We start from the raw sequence: 22,614 nt of genomic DNA, 5'->3' as shown, positions 1-22,614 counted from the left end.
ATGAACCATGCTGTGTAGGGCCACCCAAGATGGACAGGTCATGGTGGAGTGTTCTGAGAAAATGTGGTCCACTGGAGAAGGGAATGGCAAACCACTTCGGTATTGTTGCCTTGAGAACCCCATGATCAGTATGAAAAGGCAAAAAGATAGAACACTGAATGATGAACTAACTCCCCAGGTCGGTAGGTGCCCAATATGCTACTGGAGATCAGTGGTGAAATAACTCCAGAAAGAATGAAGGGATGGAGCCAAAGCAAAAACACCACCCAGTTGTGGATGTGACTGGTGATGGAAGCAAGGTCTGATGCTGTAAAGAGCAATACTGCATAGGAACCTGCAATGTTAGGTCCATGAATCAAGGCAAATTGGAAGTGATCAAACAGGAGATGAAAGAGTGAACGTTGACATTTTAGGAATCAGTTCAGTTCAGTTCAGTCGCTCAGTCGTGTCTGACTCTTTGTGACCCCATGAACTGCAGCACACCAGGCCTCCCTGTCCATCACCAACTCCCAGAGTTCACCCAAACTCATGTCCATCCAATCAGTGATGCCATCCAGTCATCTCATCTACTGTTGTCTCCTTCTCCTCCTCCCCCCAATCCCTCCCAGCATCAGAGTCTTTTCCAATGAGTCAACTCTTCACATTAAGTGGCCAAAGTATTGGAGTTTCAGCTTTAGCGTCAGTCCTTCCAATGAACATCCAGGACTAATCTCCTATAGAATGGACTGGTTGGATCTCCTTGCAGTCCAAGGGACTCTCAAGAGTCTTCTCTAACACCACAGTTCCAAAGCATCAATTCTTCAGCACTCAGCTTTCTTCACAGTCCAATTCTCACATCCACACATGACCACTGGAAAACCATAGCCTTGACTAGACGGACCTTAGCCAGTGAACTAAAATGAACGGGAATGGGTGGATTTAGCTCAGATAACCATTATATCTACTACTGTGGGCAAGAATCCCTTAGAAGAAATGGAGTAGCCATCATAGTCAACAGAAGAGTCTGAAATGCAGTACTTGGATGCAGTCTCAAAAACGACAGAATGATCTCTGTTCGTCTCCAAGGCAAACCATTCAACATCAGGTATTCCAAGTCTATGCCCTGATCAGTAATGCTGAGGAAGCTGGAGTTGAACAGTTCTATGAAGACCTAGAAGACCCTCTAGAATTAACACCCAAAAAAGATGTCATTTTCATTATAGGGGACTGGAATGCAAAAGTAGGAAGGCAAGAAACACCTGGGGTAACAGGCAAATTTGGCCTTGGAGTACAGAATGAAGCAGGACAAAGGTTAATAGAGTTCTGCCAAAAGAATGCACTGGTCATAGCAAACACCCTCTTCCAACAACACAAGAGAAAACTCTACACATGGACATCACCAGATGGACAACATTGAAATCAGATTGATTATATTCTTTGCAGCCAAAGATGGAGAAGCTCTATACAGTCAGCAAAAACAAGACCAGGAGCTGACTGCAGCTCAGATCATGAACTCCTTATTGCCAAACTCAGACTTAAATTGAAGAAAGTAGGGAAAACCACTAGAATATTCAGGTATGACCTAAAAAAAGCCCTTATGATTATACAGTGGAAGTGAGAAATAGATTTAATGGACTAGATCTGATAGAGTGCCTGATGAACTATGGGCGGAAATTCTTGACATTGTACAGGAGATAGGGATCAAGACCATCCCCAAGGAAAAGAAATGCAAAAAAGTGAAGTGGCTGTCTGAGGAGGCCTTACAAATAGCTGTGAAAAAGAAGAGAAGTGAAAAGCAAAGGAAAAAAGGGACGATATACCCATTTGAATGCACAGTTCCAAAGAATAGCAAGAAGAGATAAGAAAGCCTTCCTCAGTGATCAATGCAAAGAAATAGAGGAAAACAACAGAATGGGAAAGACTAGAGATCACTTCAAGAAAATTAGAGATACCAAGGGAACATTTCATGCAAAGGTGGACTCAATAAAGGACAGAAATGGTATGGACCTAACAGAAGCAGAAGATATTAAGAAGAGGTGGCAAGAATACACGGAAGAACTATACAAAAAAGAGCTTCATGACCCAGATAATCACGATGGTATGATCACTCACCTAGAACCAGACATCCTGGAATGTGAAGTCAAGTGGGCCTTAGAAAGCATCACTATGAACAAAGCTAGTGGAGGTGATGGAATTCCAGTTGAGTGATTTCAAATCCTAAAAGATAATGCTGTGAAAGTGTTGCACTCAGTATCCCAGCAAATTTGGAAAACTCAGCAGTGGCCACAGGACTGGAAAAGGTCAGTTTTCATTCCAATCCCAAAGAAAGGCAATGCCGAAGAATGCTCAAACTACTGCACAATTGCACTCATCTCACACGCTAGCAAAGTAATGCTCAAAATTCTCCAAGCCAGGCTTCAGCAATACATGAACCGTGAATTTCCAGATGTTCAAGCTGGTTTTAGAAAAGGCAGAGGAACCAGAGGTCAAATTGCCAACATCTGCTGGATCATGGAAAAAGCAAGAGAGTTCCAGAAAAACATCTATTTCTGCTTTATTGACTATGCCAAAGCCTTTGACTGTGTGGATCACAATAAACTGTGGACAATCTGAAAGAGATGGGAATACCAGACCACCTCACCTGCCTCTTGAGAAACCTGTATGCAGGTCAGGAAGCAACAGTTAGAACTGGACATGGAACAACAGACTGGTTCCAAATACGAAAAGGAGTATGTCAAGGCTGTATATTGTCACCCTGCTTATTGAACTCATATGCAGAGTACATCATGAGAAATGCTGGGCTGGAAGAACACAAGCTGGAATCAAGATAGCTGGGAGAAATATCAATAACCTCAGATATGCAGATGACACCACCCTTATGGCAGAAAGTAAGGAAGAACTAAAGAGCCTCTTGATGAAAGTGAAAGAGGAGAATGGAAAAGTTGGCTTAAAGCTCAACATTCAGAAAACAAAGATCATGGCATCCAGTCCCATCACTTCATGGCAAATGGACGGGGAAACAGTGGAAACAGTGGCTGACTTTATTTTGGGGGGCTCCAAAATCACAGCAGATGGTGACTGCAGCCATGAAATATAAAGACGCTTACTCCTTGGAAGGAAAGTTATGGCCAACCTAGACAGCATATTAAATAGCAGAGACATTACTTTGTCAAGAAAGGTCCGTCTAATCGGGGCTATGGTTTTTCCAGCAGTCATGTATGAATGTGAGCTGGACTATTAAGAAAGCTGAGGACCGAAGAATTGATGCTTTTGAACTGTGGTGTTGAAGGAGACTCTTGAGAGTCCCTTGGACTGCAAGGAGATCCAACCAGTCCATTCTAATGGAAATCAGTCCTGGGTGTTCATTAGAAGGACTGATGTTGAAGCTGAAACTCCAATACTTTGGCCACCTGATGTGAAGAGCTGACTCATTTGAAAAGACCCTGACTCTGGGAAAGATTGAGGGCAGGAGGAGAAGGGGACAACAGAGGATGAGATGGTTGGATGGCATCACTGACTCAATGGACATGAGTTTGGGTGAATTCTGGGAGTTGGTGATGGACAGGGAGACCTGGTGTGCTGTGGCTCATGGGTTTGCAAAGAGTCGGACACAACTGAGCGACTGAACTGAACTAATGAGAACCTGCTGTATAGCACAGTACTCTGTGGTGACCTAGATGAAAACGAAATCCAAACAAAAGGGGATATATGTGTACATATAGCTGATTCATTTGCTGTACTGTCAAAACTAACACAACATTATAAAGCAACTATATTTCAATAAATTTGTTTTAAAAAAAACTTGTGTTTACTGGAAGTTCAACAAAAGTGTTGGAGCTAGGAGTTGCTTAAAAGGCCTTGGCCAGAGCCAGAAGGAATAGTGAAAAAAGAAAGACAATCTGGAGACTGGGCATTTTGGAGAGAAAGCAGAGATCTGAGCAGTTGCTAGAAGACCCAATTTTCAAGGACATAAACAGATAAAAGAGATTGTTTAGAAACTTTGCTGATAACTGCTGGTTGGTTGTCCCATTAAGAGGGCCTCAGCAAAGCTGTTCTTTATGCCCATCTAGGTTCTGAGAGACTGAGCATTTCTTTCAAATGCTTAATTGTACTGAGACTGTCTTAATGAAAAGTGATTTAGGTTTTTTTCTGATTTCACAGGAGGGGGTGGAACGATCCATGCATTACTTGGACGGAGTATAGAAGATGAGATTTAGTGGTTGTGATCCTAAATATAAAAAGGAAGGGAGCACAGGAGGGTTTGTGCATTTCCTGAAGAAAGTGCCGCTCGTGAGCACACATTCCCATGGCTCCCCAGAGTGTAGAATGAGCTGTGGTGTGCAGAAAACCTCCACCATCCTTCTGTACCATTTGTAGCAGAACCTCTCCAGGAATCGTGCTAGAAATGTAATTCAATTAAAGGTGATGAGTTGACTGCTGATCAGGATGATTAAAGCCTTTGCTGAGGCAGAAAATTCAGCACTTCAAAAGACCAGACCTGGCACGTCTCCCCCAGTTTCCCTGGGTAAGTGGTGCAGCCCAACCAGGACAGAGCAGTCTGGTCTCCCCCCAACACACACCCATAGGACCCCTATCACTAGGAAGACAAAGCTTCCCTTCCCAGTACACATCCCTGACACCTCTGGAGAAACAATTCAAATCCAGAGATAAGAGAGAATCCTTCCTTCTCTCTGAGACTCATCTTCCCCAAAGGAGACAGGCTTTCCCTGGGCCTCCTGGGACTGCTGAAAAAGGAAACTGGGCTATCTGAGAAGGCACTTTCTGGAAGGTCCACATCTGCACATGTGAAGACACTCCCACATGGGTCAGGAATAACGTCCTGAAAAGAAGCTGATGTCCACCTTGTCTCTCCCATCCCATTAACTCAGAATCATTCCAGACGCTTTCTCCTCCCTCTCCTCAGTCACATTCTTGATTCCGTGGTTGTCTGCAAAGTCCCGTGCGGTTTGTACAGAAAGATGACTGACCCGTCATGAAGAATTCCCCACACACAGTCTCAAACCACATCACTGCTTGCACCCCATACACATGTCCCAGTCTGCCCCCACAACTGACAGGGTGGCCCACCAGGGAGCTGACAGTTCTAATTAGGCAGAGAGACTTAATTAGCATAGCCACAGTGATGAGAACCCTCTGGAGAATCCAGTGAACGCCTGGAGGATCTCTAGACATGTCTGTGCAAAACAGTTAGGGGAGAGAAATGTGCCACACGCTGACCATGAGACTCAATGTCCTCAACCTGCCCTGACCAAGGCTTGGGTTGGAATGAGCCCCTTCATCCATCCTCTCTCCATCCTCTATCAGCCACCACCCAATCATCCCCTCCACCTAATCGTCCATCTTCCTTTACCTACTCCATCTATTTATGCCTCCACCCACTCACTCATCCAGAGAAGGCAATGGCACCCCACTCCAGTACTCTTGCCTGGAAAATCCCATGGACAGAGGAGCCTAGTAGGCTGCAGTCCATGGGGTCACAAAGAGTCAGACATGACTGAGCAACTTCACTTTCAATTTTCACTTTCCACTTTCATGCATTGGAGAAGGAAATGGCAACCCACTCCAGTGTTCTTGCCTGGAGAATCCCAGGGATGGCAGAGCCTGGTGGGCTGCCGTCTATGGGGTCGCACAGAGTCAGATACAACTGAAGCAACTTAGCAGCAGCAGCACCCACTCATCATCCTTTCAGCAACCCAGCCATAGAATGACCACCCTCTTTTTAATCCACTCTTTTATTCATCCATCTTTCTGCCCAACCTCCCATCTGTCTGTCTCTCTGAGTTGCATCCAGTTAACCATTCATCCAGTTGCAATGTTTTCAATCTATAGATTCATTTATGCCATCAAAAACTGGGCTGCCACACATCCATTCACCTATCTATCCAACCAGCCTACTGCATGCAGGATCTATGCCAGGATCTGCAGCTACAGAAATGAGTATGAGCTGCTTCCATCCCAATCCCGATAAAGGTATTTCAATCTAATGAAGAAGGGCCTTTATGAAGTAAAGCCCACCCCTTTTTTTTTATACAGCCCATATGGTGAGCTCCTCTGGAGATCTGAGTGTGTTCTCTGTCTGGATCCCCAAGCAGCACATTCTGGTTGCCCTACCCCACCAGCTCCATCATAGCCTGGCCCAGGGACATTTTCCTAGCAGACCTAAAGCCAAAAGAGAGGAGCAACATTCCATGTGGAACTGCTGGAGACTTGAGTCCCCAGACACCCACAGTGCCCAACTACCTGACCAGGCAGCGGGGGGAGGAAGTCTCTCTTCAAGGTACAAAGGGTCCCTCATCTATACCACTTCCTCTCTTCAGCCTGTAGATCTGTGCTGTCCAGTGAAAATGTAATGTGAGTTACATATTGAATATTAAATTTTCAAGGGACTACATTTTCAAAAGTCTTTAGAAAGGTGAAATAAATTTAATATATTTTACTTAACACGATATGTTTAAAATATCTCCACATGTATTCAGTATAAAGATTATTGAGGTAGTTCACAGTTTTTGGTACCAAGTTTTCAAAATCCGGTGTGTGTTTTATACTTAGAGTACATCTCGGTTCAGACAAGCCAAATTTAAAGTGCTCAATACCACACACAGCTAGCAGCTACCATATTTTAAGGTCAGACCCAGACATTGAAGCCACCCTGATAATTTGGGACCTTTTCAAATTGATATTTGCCAAGTGTTTGCTAAGCACTTAATCAGAGGACTAGCTGAGCAATGTGACAGGAAGGACAGGAAAACAAAAAGCACCGCACCCCCTCACAACCCCTCCTCCACTGCCCTGACCAACTAAGGTCCAGCCTCTGACCAGCACACTGTTTCTGCAAAACCTAGGCCCTGCAGTCACCAGACTGACCTCCGACACACACAGTCTAACCACCTTGAGACACTTACCTGTGCCCCCTAGAAGGCTGTCTCCGTTCTTAGAAGTCCCTAAGGGAATTCTTCCCAACCACAGGGAGTGAGGTCATCATGGCTCTGTCCACGTTCAGGGTGCTCCGGGTTCCTCTGAGAGATGGGGTTCCAGGATGCTATCCAGCCAGTCTGCCTCTCAACCAGCTTTACCCCTGCTCAGATTCTCTCTTATCCAGGACTAGCCAGTGAGGCTGGAAAAAGAGAGAGGTATTGGTCCCCAGGACAGAGACTGCCCAATGCTTACATACTGGGTGGTCTCATGGCTTCTCTGAGACCCTCGAGAAGTCTATGGGGAAGGGAAACCCTGCCTCGTTCAAGAGAGAAAGAAACTGAGGCTCAGAGAGGCTGAGGGCCTTACCCAGGCACATAGGGTATCAACAAGAGTGGGGCAGCAGATTGGACCCCAGGGTGCCCACTGTCTATGCTGTTGCCCTCTTCCCTCTCACCCTTCCCCACTTGCAGCCCCTCTGGACAGAGGGACCATGCAGAGGAGAGGGCTCTTAAAGGCTCTTCCAAAGTCCCAGAGCCATTCTACCACCAAGGCAGGCCCAGGAAGAGGCACTCTCACCAACTGGTCCCACCTTCCTCCCATCCCATCTCCCAGAAACAGCATGTCCCAGAGAGCGCAGCCTGCAGGTGCCTACAACAAGCTCAGAGCCTTCACACCTCGGTGCCTCTGCCCATGCTTCTCTTTCTGCCTGTTATGTTCTCCCTTCCCCTTCCTGCTCAGAAAACTCCACTACAGCCTTCAAGCCTCCCTCAGAGCTCAGCTCAGTGAAGCCTTCCGTGACAAGCCCAGGCGAAACAACTGCTCCTCCTGCATTTTCCCCTGTGAACAATACATCTGTTGGTTTGGGTGCCCCTCCAAACTCTGGCCTCCACAACGAGCAGATATGGATCCTGTAACCAAACCAGTGCCCAGCAAGCAGGAGACTGCACACAGTAAGGACTCAGAAATGCTTATTAATAACCAGAAGGAAGCTTACAGTGCAATAATAACCTGTATCACCAATGGGCTCTCTGGGTCCCCACTGTTCTTTTCTTTTTAAATTTTTTTGGAGTAAAGTTGATTTACAATGTTGTGTTAGTTTCAGGTGTACAGCAAAGTGATTCAGTGTTACATATACATATATTCATTCTTTTTTAGATCTTTTCTCATGTAGGTTATCACAGAATATTGAGTAGAGTTCCCTGTGCCATACAATTTGTTGTTCAGTTGCTTAGTCATATCTGACTCTTTGCAATCCCGTGGACTGCAGCATGCCAGGCTTCCCTGGCCTTCACTATCTCCTGGAGCTGGCTCAAACTCATTTCCATTGAGTTGGTGATACCATCCAACCATCTCATCCTCTGTCACCCCCTTCTCCTCCTGCCCTCAATCTTTCCTATCATCAGGGTCTTTTCTGATGAGTCAGCTCTTCCCATCACGTGGCCAAAGTACTGGAGTTTCAGCTTTAGCATCAGTCCTTCCAATGAATATTCAGGGTTGATTTCCTTTAGGATTGACTGGTTTGATCTCCTTGCAGTCCATGAGACTCTCCAGAGTCTTCTCCAGCACCACAGTTCAAAAGCAGCAATTCTTCAGTGCTCAGCCTTCTTTATGGTGCTACACAATAGCTCCTTATTGGTTATCTAGCTTAATGGCACCCCACTCCAGTACTCCTGCCTGGAAAATCCCATGGACGGAGGAGCCTGGAGGGCTGTGGTCCATGCGGTCGCTGAGGGTCGGACACGACTGAACGGCTTTACTTTCACTTTTCACTTTCCTGCATTGGAGAAGGAAATGGCAACCCACTCCAGTGTTCTTGCCTGGAGAATCCCAGGGACGGCGGAGCCTGGTGGCCTGCTGTCTATGAGGTCACACAGAGTCGGACACGACTGAAATGACTTAGCAGCAGCAGCTTAAATAGTAGTGGGTGTATGTTAATCCCAAGATCCTGATTTATTCTGGGTTCCCACTCTCAATCACAGCCTCTTCCCATTTCTCTGGAAGCCCATGCACCTGTGGATCACCCCACCTTGGTGCAGCAGGGCCATTGGGAACCCCTGCACACATGTTCACTTGCAGGTTCCCTCCTGAAGAGCCTCTCCTAAGCTCCCAGCTTCCATCCATAACTCTCTGTCCCCTTGGCAGCAGGCTACTCAGGAAACTGTAGCATCTCCCCCTCCCCAGCTACCCACTGAAAGTGACATCCTCTTGGGGGATGTCAAAAGTCACAGGTAATGTAGTTTGCTCGAGAGCATTTTGGAAGATTATTTATCTGTGTTCTCCAGAAAATGAAGGCTGTAGTAGATCTTGCTGATTATATTACCCCACTGAGAGGCAGAAATAATCCTGAAGGTGGCAAGTTAAATCACTACTTTGTAATTTACTAAAACAAAACTAATACCCAAAGAAATGTTTTCTCCACCATTTTATAGCAATTTCACCATTAAACTGTCTTTGATTGCAATTGTAACAATGAATAAAGAAAAGGAAAAAATATCTTCAACCCAGCCAAGAAATTTATTTTTCTGAACACTAACAGTTTTCCCCATGAGCAAAGTGGCATCATCTCCAGAGTAGCCATGGCCACCTAAAATGATGAGTGGGAATGACCAGGGTCACTCTGCATGACAAACAGCTTCATCCTCTCTCCTCCCCAGAGAAAGCTGCTGAGTCCTCTCACTGAAAATGAACCCTGGATGGTCCTCACCGGAGCAGCCAGGATGAGCCAGCATGGCAGTGTGTGGACTCCCAGAGAGCCCTGAACTCTAGGAGTCAGCATCTTTGGCCTTCAAAGTCCAGGAGTATTTATGGGCAAGGGCTCCTGGCAGGTGGGGAGAGTCAGCTCCCAGGTAGAGATGGACTCTGGGAGTGTCTAGACATCAAGCCACATGGAAGCTGGCAACAGTCACTGAGAAAGGGAAGCCAGATCATTGGCCTTCTCCAGCCACAGCCTCCTCATTGAGGGAACCTACCCCCCAGTACCTGTAAAACCCCCAGAGGCCAATACCTGCCCCTCTGGGTTCCAGACCCCCAAGGTGAGCAGCTGCACACAGCCTAGGATGGACAGGAAGGAAGGAAGCAGGGCACTGGGCACTCTGCTCAGCTAGGTGAGCCCTCCTCACTTAGACATTCTTCTTAGGCCATCTCCCTTGCCCTTGTGAGTTCTATGACCACGTGACTCTCAGATATGCCTGTCTCTGGCCAACTCACTACCCTGAGTGCCAGACTAAAATAGCCAACTGCCACCTTGACATTTACTCTCAGACACTTCAGCATCATTACACAGTGAAGCTCCAATACTTTGGCCACATAATGGGAATAGTCCCTGATGCTGGGAAAGATTGAAGGCAAAAGGAAAAGAGGGCCGCAGAGTTTGGGATGGTTAGATGCCATCACCAACTCAATGGACATGAATTTGAGCAAACACAGGGAAATAGTAAGGGAAAGGAAGCCTGGCGTGCTGCAATCCACAGGGTTGCAGAGTCAGACATGACTTAGCGACCGAAAAACAATAACAACAGTGGACATTTAAAACTCAACGATTCAAATCTGGGCTTGTGATTTTCTCCATTAAACCTGACTTTTCCTATTTAAGGGAGTGGCACCTTCATCCAACCAGTCATCCCATGGGGCAAGCCAGACTCCTGGAAGCAGACACCTCAGCGCCTCCCTTCTGCTTACACTGCATGCCCAACACCCCCACACAATCACAGTCCTGGTGATTCCACATTTTTTTCTTTTTCTCTTTTTTTTTTTTTTTTTTTTTGGCATGTGGCATGCAGAATCTTACTTCCCCAACCAGGGATCAAACTCATGCCCCCTGCTGTGGAAGCCTGGTGTCTTAACCTAAACTGGACCATCAGGGAAGTCCTTGATCCCATTGCTTTAATTCCTCTCAAATGAGTGCATCTCTCTGCATCTACACCCCCACTACTGGGCCAAGCCACCACTGTTTCTCACCTGGACACCTGCACTCATCCCCCGACTGGTTTCCCGACTTGCATTCTACCCCTGGACAATCCATTCTCAATCAGGAGCCAGGGTCACTCACCTTCTACTTAAAACCTTCAGTACGATCCACTGCTCTTAGGTAAAGATCACATTTCCTCTCCAGCCTTCATGGCTCTACATGGTCTGGCTCCAGCCTCTCTCTCTCCCATTCCACCTCCCACTATGGCCCCTTGCTCTCAGCACTCCAGCCACCAGCTTCCATTTGGTCCCTTGAACTCACCTTGACCATCCCATCACAGGGCAACCCCATCTTTCATGCCTACTTATCTAAAGGTTATCCTTCAGGTCTCAGTTTAAATATGCCTTCCTATGGTAGGAAGTTCTCCTTACCATACACACATTTTCCTTCCAGCACTCATTGCTGTTTATGGCAATGCCTCCATATGTATGGATATTAAACTCCTGGCCCCATCAGGATCTAAGCTTCATGAGGGCAGGGACCACAGATTTTGCTCATCATCATGCCTCTAGGGAATGTTATAAAGATGAATAATGAATAAAGACAAAATCAGGGTTATAGTGCCATGGCTCAAGCACCTTTTCTTAAGGGAAGAATATACTTTCCACATGACTCAGCCTAAATGTCAGTCCCCAATGCCCCTAGACTGTCACTTGCTCCCAATAGCAAACTGACTCTGGACACCAATCCCTCATTTATTCCTCCCGTGAGTGAGAGTGTGTGGATGGCTCAGAGTCACTTGTCCACATACTTGAAGACATATACCCCAGTGTCACCCAGGCACACCCATGGGGAAAGCAGTGACACCATTGGAAAAGAAGCATCATTAACCCACGGGAAAAGAAGCAATAAGCAGAGCATGATCAAGATGGTGGAGTAGTAGCACATAAAGCTCACCTTTTCCCACCAATATATTAAAAAGTAATTGTAGTTTTTGCATTGTTGAACTTTGCCATTTGATATTGGAATACATTCTTAAATAAATGTGGCTATGTAATACATCATTTTAATGTGCATCTTACTTTGTGTCTTTTGCTGATGAACTGAAACTTACCATTTATCTTATATGTATTTTAGACTATGGAAATGATGTTAGACAAAAGGCAAATTTGAGCAATTTTCTTATTTGAGTTCAAAATGAGTCATAAAGCAGCAGAGACAACTCACAACATCAACAATGCTTTTGGCCCAGGAACTGCTAATGAATATACAGAAGTCTGGTGGTTCAAGAAGTTTTGCAAAGGAAATGAGAACCTTGAAGATGAGAAGTGTAGTGGCTGGCCATCAAAAGTTGATAACAACCAATTGAGAACCATCACCAGAATGGATTCTCTTACAACTAAATGAGAAGTTGCCTAAGAACTCAATGTCAACCATTTTAGGGTCGTTTGGCATTTGAAGCAAATTAGAAAGGTGAAAAAGCTCGGTACCTGAATGTCTCATGAGCTGATAAAGAAAATAAAGAAAGAAAAAAATCACCATAAATAAAGAAAATCATCGTTTTGACGTGTCATCTTCTTTTACTCTGTGCAACAATGAATCATTTCTCAATTGGATTGTGATGTGCAATAAAAAGTGGATTTTATACAACCTGCAAAAACCAGCTCAGTGATTGGACTAAGAAGAAGCTCCAAGATCAGATCAGTGGCTCAGTCATGTCCGACTCTTTTCGACCCCATGAATCGCAGCACGCCAGGCCTCACTGTCCATCACCAACTCCCAGAGTTCACTCAGACTCACGTCCATCGAGTCAGTGATGCCATCCAGCCATCTCATCTTCTGTTGTCCCCTTCTCCTCCTGCCCCCAATCCCTCCCAGCATCAGAGTCTTTTCCAATGAGTCAACTCTTTGCATGAGGTGGCCAAAGTACTGGAGTTTCAGCTTCAGCATCATTCCCTTCAAAGAAATCCCAGGGCTGATCTCCTTCAGAATGGACTGGTTGGATCTCCTTGCAGTCCAAGAGACTCTCAAGAGTCTTCTCCAACACCACAGTTCAAAAGCATCAATTCTTCTGCACTCAGCCTTCTTCACAGTCCAACTCTCACATCCATACATGACCATAGGAAAAACCATAGCCTTGACTAGATGAACTTTTGTTGGCAAAGCAATGTCTCTGCTTTTGAACATGCTATCTAGGTTGGTCATAACTTTCCTTCCAAGGAGTAAGTGTCTTTTAATTTCATGGCTGCAATCACCATCTGCAGTGATTTTGGAGCCCAGAAAAATAAAGTCTGACACTGTTTCCACTGTTTCCCCATCTATTTCCCATGAAGTGATGGGACTGGATGCCATGATCTTCGTTTTCTGAATGTTGAGCCTTAAGCCAACTTTTTCACTCTCCACTTTCACTGTCATCAAGAGGCTTTTGAGTTCCTCTTCACTTTCTGCCATAAGGGTGGTGTCATCTGCATATCTGAGGTTATTGATATTTCTCCCGGCAATCTTGATTCCAGTTTGTGTTTCTTCCAGTCCAGCATTTCTCATGATGTACTCTGCATAGAAGTTAAATAAACAGGGTGACAATATACAGCCTTGACGAACTCCTTTTCCTATTTGGAACCAGTCTGTTGTTCCATGTCCAGTTCTAACTGTTGCTTCCTGACCTGCATACAAATTTCTCAAGAGGCAGATTAGGTGGTCTGGTATTCCCATCTCTTTCAGAATTTTCCACAGTTTATTGTGATCCACATAGTCAAAGGCTTTGGCATAGTCAATAAAGCAGAAATAGATGTTTTTCTGGAACTCTCTTGCTTTTTCCATGATCCAGCAGATGTTGGCAATTTGATCTCTGGTTCCTCTGCCTTTTCTAAAACCAGCTTGAACATCAGGAAGTTCATGGTTCACATATTGCTGAAGCCTGGCTTGGAGAATTTTGAGCATTACTTTACTAGTGTGTGAGATGAGTGCAATTGTGCAGTAATTTGAGCATTCTTTGGCATTGCCTTTCTTTGGGATTGGAATGAAAACTGACCTTTTCCAGTCCTGTGGCCACTGTTGAGTTTTCCAAAGTTGATGGCATATTGAGTACAACACTTTCACAGCATCATCTTTCAGGATTTGGAATAGCTCAACTGGAATTCCATCACCTCCATTAGCTTTGTTCTTAGTGATGCTTTCTAAGGCCCACTTGACTTCACATTTCAGGATGTCTGGCTCTAGGTCAGTGATCACACCATCGTGATTATCTGGGTCGTGAAGATCTTTTTTGTACAGTTCTTCTGTGTATCCTTGCCATCTCTTCTTAATATCTTCTGCTTAAAGTACTTCCCAAAGCCAAACTTGCACCAAAAAAGGTCATGGCCACTGTTTGGTGGTCTGCTGCCAGTCTTATCCACTACAGCTTCCTAAATCCCAGTGAAACCATTACATCTGAGAAATATGCTCACCAAATGAGCATACTTCTCATTAATGAGATGCACCAAAACTGCAATGCCTACAGCTTTGTGCAACAGAAAGGGCCCAATTCTTCTCCATGACAATACCCGACCACACATTGTACCACCGATGCTTCAAAAGTTGAATGAATTGGGCTACAATGTCTTATCTCATCTGCCATATTCACCTGACCTCTTGCCAACTGACTATCACTTCTTCAAGCATCTCAACAACTTTTTGCAGGGAAAATGTTTCCACAACCAGCAGGAGGCAGAAAATGCTTTCCAAGAGTTTGTCGAATTCCAAAGTGTGGATTTTTATGCTACAGGAATAAACAAACTTATTTCTTGTTGGCAAAAAATGTGTTGATTGTAATGGCTCCTACTTTGATTAGTAAAGATATGTTTGAGCCCAGTTATAATGATTTGAAATTCAGGGTCTGAAACTGTAATCACTTTTGCACCAACCTAATACACCTACCTGTGGCATGATTCTCACAAAATAGCTATTGAACTCTGCCAGAAGACTCAGACTGCTGAAACTACAAGAAAATTTCCATGTAATTAGTAGGAAAAAGAAAAAGCAAGAGAGGATCCAGGTTGGAACCTGCACCCTTTGGAGGGAACTGTGAGAAAGGAAATGTTCCAGTACCCTGGGAAGCCCCCTCACTGGTGGGGAGATCAGTTGGGACAGGGAGCTTCAGAGCCTCAGAGGAGAGTACAGCAGCTGGGTTGGGGCAGCCAAAACAGTTGTGCAAACCCTGGCAGGTGAGGGCTGGGTGCTAGAACTCAGGCTTCAAAGATTAAACCAGGGAAAGGACTGGGGTTGGCTATATGGAAATAACCTGAGGAGGCTGGAATCAGTGTGACCGCAACTGAGTATACTAGGAGGAATCCTGGGCTGCCTTAGAGACCAGTCACCATTGTTTGGCGGGATGCATAGGGAAGAGGAGGAACATATGTTGTAGCCTTTTTCTCCATGTGCATGGTCACAAAAAGCAGGACACTGCCTGCATGGAGTCCATGGGCAGTCCCAAGCCTCCACCACTTCCTGCCCAGAGGTTAGGAGTGGTCCCGTGCCTTCACTGCCTCCTCCATGGACACCAGGAGTGCTTACAAGCTCCGATTGCCTCCCTTTCAGGCTTCAGGAATGGTCACCAACTGCTGCCACCACCACCCTGGAAGACTCCAGGAGGAGTCAGAAGCTACCTCCACTCCCACTGCATACTCTGGGGCCACACCTGAGCTGCCACCACTGCCAAGAAGCTCAGAACTGGGAACCAGCCACCACATCTTCCCAGGTGGCTGAAATGGTAAAGAATCTTCCTGCAATGCAGGAAATGTGGGCTCGATCCCTGGGTTGGGAAGATCCTCTGGAAAAGGGGATGGCTACCCACTCCAGTATTCTTGCCTGGAGAATTTAATGGACAGAGGAGCCTGGTGGGCTACAGTCCATGGGGTTGCAAAGAGTCAGACATCAGCACAGTCCCTATCAAAGGGACTGTTGTTGTTGTTCAGTCACTATGTCATGTCCTACTCTTTGCGATTCCAGGAACTGAAACACACCAGACTTTCCTGTCCTTCACCATCTCCTGGAGTTTGCTCAAACTCATGTCCATTGAGTCAGTGATGCCATCCAACCATCTCATCCTTTCTCAGGGGGATAATGACCAGCACATGCTGAGGAAAGAAGTGACAGACATCCATACTAGAAAGAGTCCTCACTCCAAATATATTAAACCCACACAAGCTACACAAAGACACCCCCACATATAGATAGCCCTCCAAGATCAGAGTAGATAATTGTTTCCCCTAAACTCACAGAGTAAGAGAAAATATAAGTAAAATGAAGAAGCAGAAGATAAAAGATAAAAGACCAAGAGAATTCCCCCTGAAAGAACAAACAATGAAAAAGACCTCTTCAGTCTAAATAGAAATCAATTTCAAAAAGGAGATAAAGAAACTACTGAAGGAATTTAAAAAGGCTATCAGTAGAAATGCAAAATACTGTAAAAAAAGGAATTAGAAACAATAAAGAAGAATCAGAAAAAATTAGAAAACTATTTGCTGAAATGAAAGCAGAGCTAAAGGAAATGAATAGCAGAATGAATAATCCAGAAAAACAAGTAAGTGACCTGGAAGATAGAATAAGGGAAATCACCCAGTCAGGACAGCAGGCAGACAGCCAAACCAAAAAAAAAAAAATGAAAGCAATGTAAGAGACCTATGGGACAATAAAAAGCATGCCAATCTATGCATAAAAGGTATCACAAAAGGGGAAGAAAGAGAACTGGGGATGGGATCAAAAATGTATTTGAGGAAACAGATATGCAGGTACAGGAAGCACAGAGGATCCCAAAGAAGATAAATCCTAACAGACCTACACCAAGACATTTATAATAAAAATGGCAAGGTTCCCCTGGTGCTCAGTTGGTAAAGAATCTACCTGCAGTGCAGAAGACCCCAGTTCGATTCCTGGGTTGGGAAGATCTGCTGGAGAAGGGATAGGCTACCCACTCCAGTATCCTTGGGCTTCCCTTGTGGCTCAGCTGGTAAAGAGTCTGCCTGCAATGCAGGAGACCTGGGTTGAGAAGATCCCCTGGAGAAGGGAAAGGCTACCCACCCACTCCAGTATTCCAGCTTAGAGAATTCGATGGACTGTATAGTCCATGGGGTCGCAAAGAGTTTGATACAAATGAGCAACTTTCACCTTCCCTAGTGGTCCAGTGGTTGAGATCCTCCAATCCACACCTCCAGTGCAGGGGGTGCAGGTTCAATCCCTGGTCAGAGAACTAAGATCCCACATGCCACACAGTGCAGCCAAAAACGAAAAAAAAAAAAAAAATTAATGACAAAAGTTAGAAACAGAGAATTTTTAAATGCAGCAAGAGAAAAACAAGGAGTTAATTACAAGGGAACCCCCATAAGGTTACCAGCTGTTTTCTCTCCAAAAACATTACAGGCCAGAAGGGAGTAACAAGAAACATTCAAAGTCCTGAAAGAGCAAAGTCTGCAACCTAGGCTACTCTACCCAGCAAGGTTATCATTTTGAATCAGTTCAGTTCAGTCACTCAGTCATGTTCAACTCTTTGTGACCCTGTGGACTGCAGCATGCCAGGATTTCCTGTCCATCACCAATGCCTGGAGCTTGCTCAAACTCATGTCCATCAAGTCAGTGATGTTATCCAACCATCTCATCCTCTGTCATCCCCTTCTCCTCCTGCCTTCATTTAGAATAGAAGGAGAAATAATGAATTGCTCAGACACGCAAAAACTAAAAGAATACAACACAAAACCAATCCTAAAGAAAATATTGAAAGATCTTCTCTAAGTAGAAAAGAAGAATCTGTAGGAAAGAGAAAATCACAGTTGGAAAGTAAACCATTAAAGAAGCCAGTACACACATTTTTAAAAAACCAAAATATTTCAGTGAAAGTGATGATAAACACAATGAAAGCTGAAGGATGAACACAAAGACATAAAAGAGGATATCAAAATCATAAAATGTGGGGAAGGAGACTAAGAAAATGTAGGGGCTCTTTTCAGAGAATGTGTTTGAGCCTATACGACAACTGGTCTAATGCAATCAGAGATTGGAAGGGGTTAGCATACTTGAAAAACAGGATAATCACAATTCAAAACATACAATAGATTCACTAAAAGCAAAAAGAAGAGAAAATCAGTATAATACAGAAGAAAATCAAACAACAAAAGGAAAAAGACAAAGAAATGTAAAATCAATGGGAAAACAAAAATGACAATACGTATCAATAATTACCTTAAATGCCAATGGACTAAATGCTCCAATCAAAAGACACAGATTGGATTTTTTTTAAAAAGAGCCTACAATGTTGTGCCTCCAAGAGACCCACACTAGGGCAAAGGACACTCATAGATTGAAAATGAGAGGATAGAAAAAGATATTTCATTCTAATGGAAATAACAAGAAAGCTGGGGGCACAATACTCATTGTTAAAGGGATTCTTAAAGGGAAGTTTATGGCAATATAGGCTTTCCTCAAAAACAAACAAAAAACTCAAAAAAACAACCTAGTCTACCACTTAGAAGAATTAGAAAAAGAACAAATAAAACCTAAAGTCAGGAGAAGAAAGGAAATAATAAAAATCAGAGATGAAACAAATGAGACATTTTTTTAAAGAGGAAAAAAAAAAATCAATAAAATCAAGAGCTGGTTCTTTCAAAGGATAAACCAGCTGACAAACTTCTAGCCAGGCTTGCCAGGAAAAGAGGGAACCCAAATAAACAAAATAAGAAATGAAAAAGGACCCTGAGAAAACCATGATTGAAAAAAAATATATGTATCCCAATGTTCTCTGCACACTATTTACAATAGCTGGGACATGGAAGCAACCTAGATATCCATTGACAGATGAAATGGATAAAGAAGCTATGGGATACATATATATACAGTGGAATATTGCTGCTGCTAAGTCGCTTCAGTCGTGTCCGACTCTGTGCAACCCCATAGACGGCAGCCCACCAGGCTCCCCCATCCCTGGGATTTTCCAGGCAAGAACACTGGAGTAGGTTGCCATTTCCTTCTCCAATGCATGAAGGTGAAAAGTGAAAGTGAAGTCGCTCAGTCGTGTCCGACTCCTAGCAACCCCATGGACTGCAGGCTACCAGGCTCCTCCGTCCACAGGATTTTCCAGGCAAGAATACTGGGGTGGGCACCAGTGCCTTATTCAGCCATAAAAAGGAACATATTTGAGTCAGTTCTAATGAGGTAGTTGAACCTAGAGCCTATTATACAGAGTGAAGTAAGTCAGAAAGAGAAAAACTGATATCACATACGAATGCATATATATGGAATCCAGAAAGATGGTACTGATGAACCTATTTGCAGGGCAACAGTGGAGACGCAGACACAAAAAACAGACTTGCGGACACAGTGGGGGAAAAGAGTGGGATGAATGGAGAGAGTAGCATGGTAACATATACATTACCATAGATAAAATAAACAGCCTGTAAGAATTTGCTGTATGACTCAGCTCAGAGAGCCCAAACTGGTGCTCTGTGACAACCTAGATGGATAGGATGGGGTGGGAGGTGGGAGGAAAGTTCAAGAGGGAGGAGACATATATACCGATGGCTGATTCATGTTGATGTATGGCAGAAACCAACACAATACTGTAAAGCAATTATCCCTCAACTAAAAATAAGTAAACTTTTTTAAAAAGAAATGAGAAAGGAGATATAACAACTGATACTGCAGAAATACAAAAAACCATAAGGGTATATTATGAACAATTATATGCCAAAAAATTCAACAACCTAGAAGAATGGACAAGTTTCTAGAAACATACAGTCCACCAAAATTGAATAAAAATAGATAATTTGATCACTAAAAGTGAAATAGAATCTGTAATTTTAAAACTCCCTACCAAAAAAAGCCCACAACCAGGTGGCTTCACAGGCAAATTCTACTTATACCAATCCTTCTCAAACTCTTCCAAAGAATTGAAAAGGAGGGAACAGTTTAAAGACATACTAAGAAGCCATCATCACCCTGATACCAAAATCAAAGACACCACCAAAAAAGAAAATTATAGGCCAATATCTTTGATGAATAGAGATACAAAAATTCTCAACAAAATATTAGCAAATGAATCCAACAACATATATAAAAGATCATACACCATGACCAAAAGGGATTCATCCCAAGTTCACAAGGATGGTTCAACATGCACAAATCAATGTGATATACTACATAAGCAAAAGAAAAGATAAAAATCACATAATCTCAAAAGATGCATTAATAGCATTTGACAAAATTAAACATTCATTCATGATAGGAAAAAAACTCTTACTAAAGTCAGTATAGAGGGGACATATCTCAACATAATAAAAGCTATTTATGAGAAACCCACAGCCAGTATAATACTCATGGTGAAAAATTGAAAGCCTTCCTGCTAAAACCTGGAACAAGACAAATCCACTCACTCTCATCTCTTCTATTCAACATAGCATTGGAAGTCCTAGTTACAGCAATCGACAAGAAAAAGAAGTAAAAGGCATCCAAAGGGAAGAGGCAAAATTGCCATTAAATGCAGATGATGTAATATTGTATATAGAAAATCCAAAAGACTCTACATAAAAACCACTAGAACTGATAAACAAATTCAGCAAGGTAGCAGGATACAAAAATAACATACAGAAATCAGTTGCCTTTCTTTACATCAACAATGAAATATCACGAAGAGAATGTAAAAAAAAAAAAAAAAACTTTTAAAATTGCACTTAAAAAAAACATAGGAATAAACCTGACCAAGACGGTGAAAAACTTATTCACTGAGAACTATAAAATATTAAAAAAGAAACTGAAGATGATTCAAAGAAATGGAAAGATATCCACTGGAAAAATTAATACTGTTAAAATGGTCTTACTAACCAAAATAATCCACAGATTTAATGATATCCATATCAAATTATCTATGACATTTTTCACAGAACTAGAACAAATAATCCTAAAATTCATTTGGAGCCATAAAAGAAGAATTACCAAAGCAATCCTGAAGAAAAAGAACAAAACAGGAGGCATACCCTCCCAAATTTCAGATAATACTACAAAGCTATAGTAATCAAAACACTGTGGTATTGTCAGAAAAACAGACATGTGTTTCAATGGAATAGAATAGAGAGCCCAGAAATAAACCCACACACCTATGGTCAGTTAATCTTCAATAAAGGAGGCAAGAATAATCAATGGTAAAAGACAGTCTTCAGCAAGTGATGTTGGCAAAGTTGGAAGGAGTATGTAAATCAATGAAGCTAGAGCACACCCTCATACCATGCACAAGAATAAACTTGAAATGGCTTAAAGACTTAAACATAAGACATGACACCATGAAACTGCTTGAAGAGAACATAGGCAAATCATTCTCTGGCATAAATTGTACCAGTGTGTTCTTGGATCAGTTTCCCAAGGCAAGAGAAATAAAAACAAAAATAAACAAATGGGACCTAATCAAACTTACAAGCTTTCGCATGGCAAACCATAAAATAAATGAAAAGACAACCTAACAAATGAGAGAAATATTTGCAAATAACTGACAAAGGCTTAATTTCCAAAATATTAATGTCATACAACTCAACAACAACAAAAATTTTTAAATGGGCCCAAAAAAAAAAACAGGCAGAAGACCTAAATAGACATTTCTCCAAAGAAGACATACAGATGGCCAATAGGCACATGAAAAAGATGCTCAAACTTGCTAATCATTAGAGAAATGCTGGGGCTTCCCTTGTGGCCCAGTGGTTAAGAACCCACCTTGCAATGGAGGGAACTTAAATCCCTGGTCCAGGAAGATCCCACATGTTGCAGAGCACCTAAGCCCATGCACCACAACTATAGAGCCTACTCTCTGGAGCCTTAAAGCCTCAACTACTGAAGGCGTGTGCCTAGATCCTGTGCTCCACAACAAGAAAACCCACTGCAACAAGAAACCCACACTCCACAACTAGAGCATAGACCCCACTCGGTACAACTCAAGAAATTCCCTGCTGCTACTGCTGCTAAGTCCCTTCAGTCATGTCCGACTCTGTGCGACCCCATAGACAGCAGCCCACCAGGCTCCCCCATCCCTGGGACTCTCCAGGCAAGAACACTGGAGTGGGGTGCCATTTCCTTCTCCAATGCATGAAAGTGAAAAGGGAAAGTGAAGTCGCTCAGTCATGTCCAACTCTTAGCAACCCCATGGACTGCAGCCCACCAGGCTCCTCCATCCATGGGATTTTCCAGGCAAGAGTACTGGAGTGGGGTGCCATTGCCTTCTCTGAGAAATTCCCTACCTGGCATCAAAAATCCAACACAGCCAGGAAAAAGAGAGAGAGAGAAGTGTAAATCAAAACTACAATGAGGTACCCTCTCACATTAGTCAGCATGGCCAGATGTATGGCAAAACCAATACAATATTGTAAAGTAAAAAAAAAAAAAATTAAAAAATAAAATGATAGATGAAAAAAAAAGTCTACAAATAACAAATGCTAGAGAGGATATTGAGAAAAAAGAACCCTCCTGGGCTGTTGTTGGGAATGTAAGTTGGTGTAGCCACTGTGGAAAACAGTATGGAATTCTTAAAAATGTAAACTAGAATTACCCTGTGATCCAAAAATCCCACTCCTGGGCATCTATCCAGAGAAAATTATAATTCAAAAAGATACATGCACCCATATGTTCATAGCAGCAATATTCTATGTTCACATTCTAAGTTCACAATAGCCAAGATATGGAAACAAACTAAATGTTCATCAACAGATGGATAAAGAAGATGTGATACATTTATACAATGGAATACTACTCAGCCATAAAAAAGAACAAACTAGTGGCATCTGCAG

The 22,614-nt window shown here is 43.3% G+C and overlaps 1 long non-coding RNA gene across 19 annotated transcripts in view; it reads right to left on the bottom strand.

Moving 5' to 3' along the window:
- The window catches only part of LOC147369365 (uncharacterized), a 166,979-nt gene that overhangs the window by 131,013 nt on the left and 13,352 nt on the right, over nt 1-22,614 (bottom strand). For 8 of the 19 annotated variants that reach the window (XR_015167393.1, XR_015167395.1, XR_015167386.1 and 5 more), the window contains exon 3: nt 6,903-7,114. The exons of 10 other annotated variants lie outside the window; for them this stretch is intronic. This is a non-coding gene — a long non-coding RNA (uncharacterized LOC147369365). Of the gene's footprint in view, nt 1-6,239; nt 6,332-6,902; nt 7,115-22,614 lie in introns of those variants that run through there. One more of the 19 variants, XR_015167394.1, reaches the window with a different exon arrangement.

Source organism: Bos grunniens, chromosome 7 (assembly GCF_055505025.1).
Source record: "Bos grunniens cultivar Pamir isolate PY7600 chromosome 7, Bosgru_T2T1.0, whole genome shotgun sequence".
NCBI lineage: Eukaryota > Metazoa > Chordata > Mammalia > Artiodactyla > Bovidae > Bos > Bos grunniens.
Note: the sequence above shows the minus strand (reverse complement) of the source record. Positions and strands in the feature narration are given on the sequence as shown.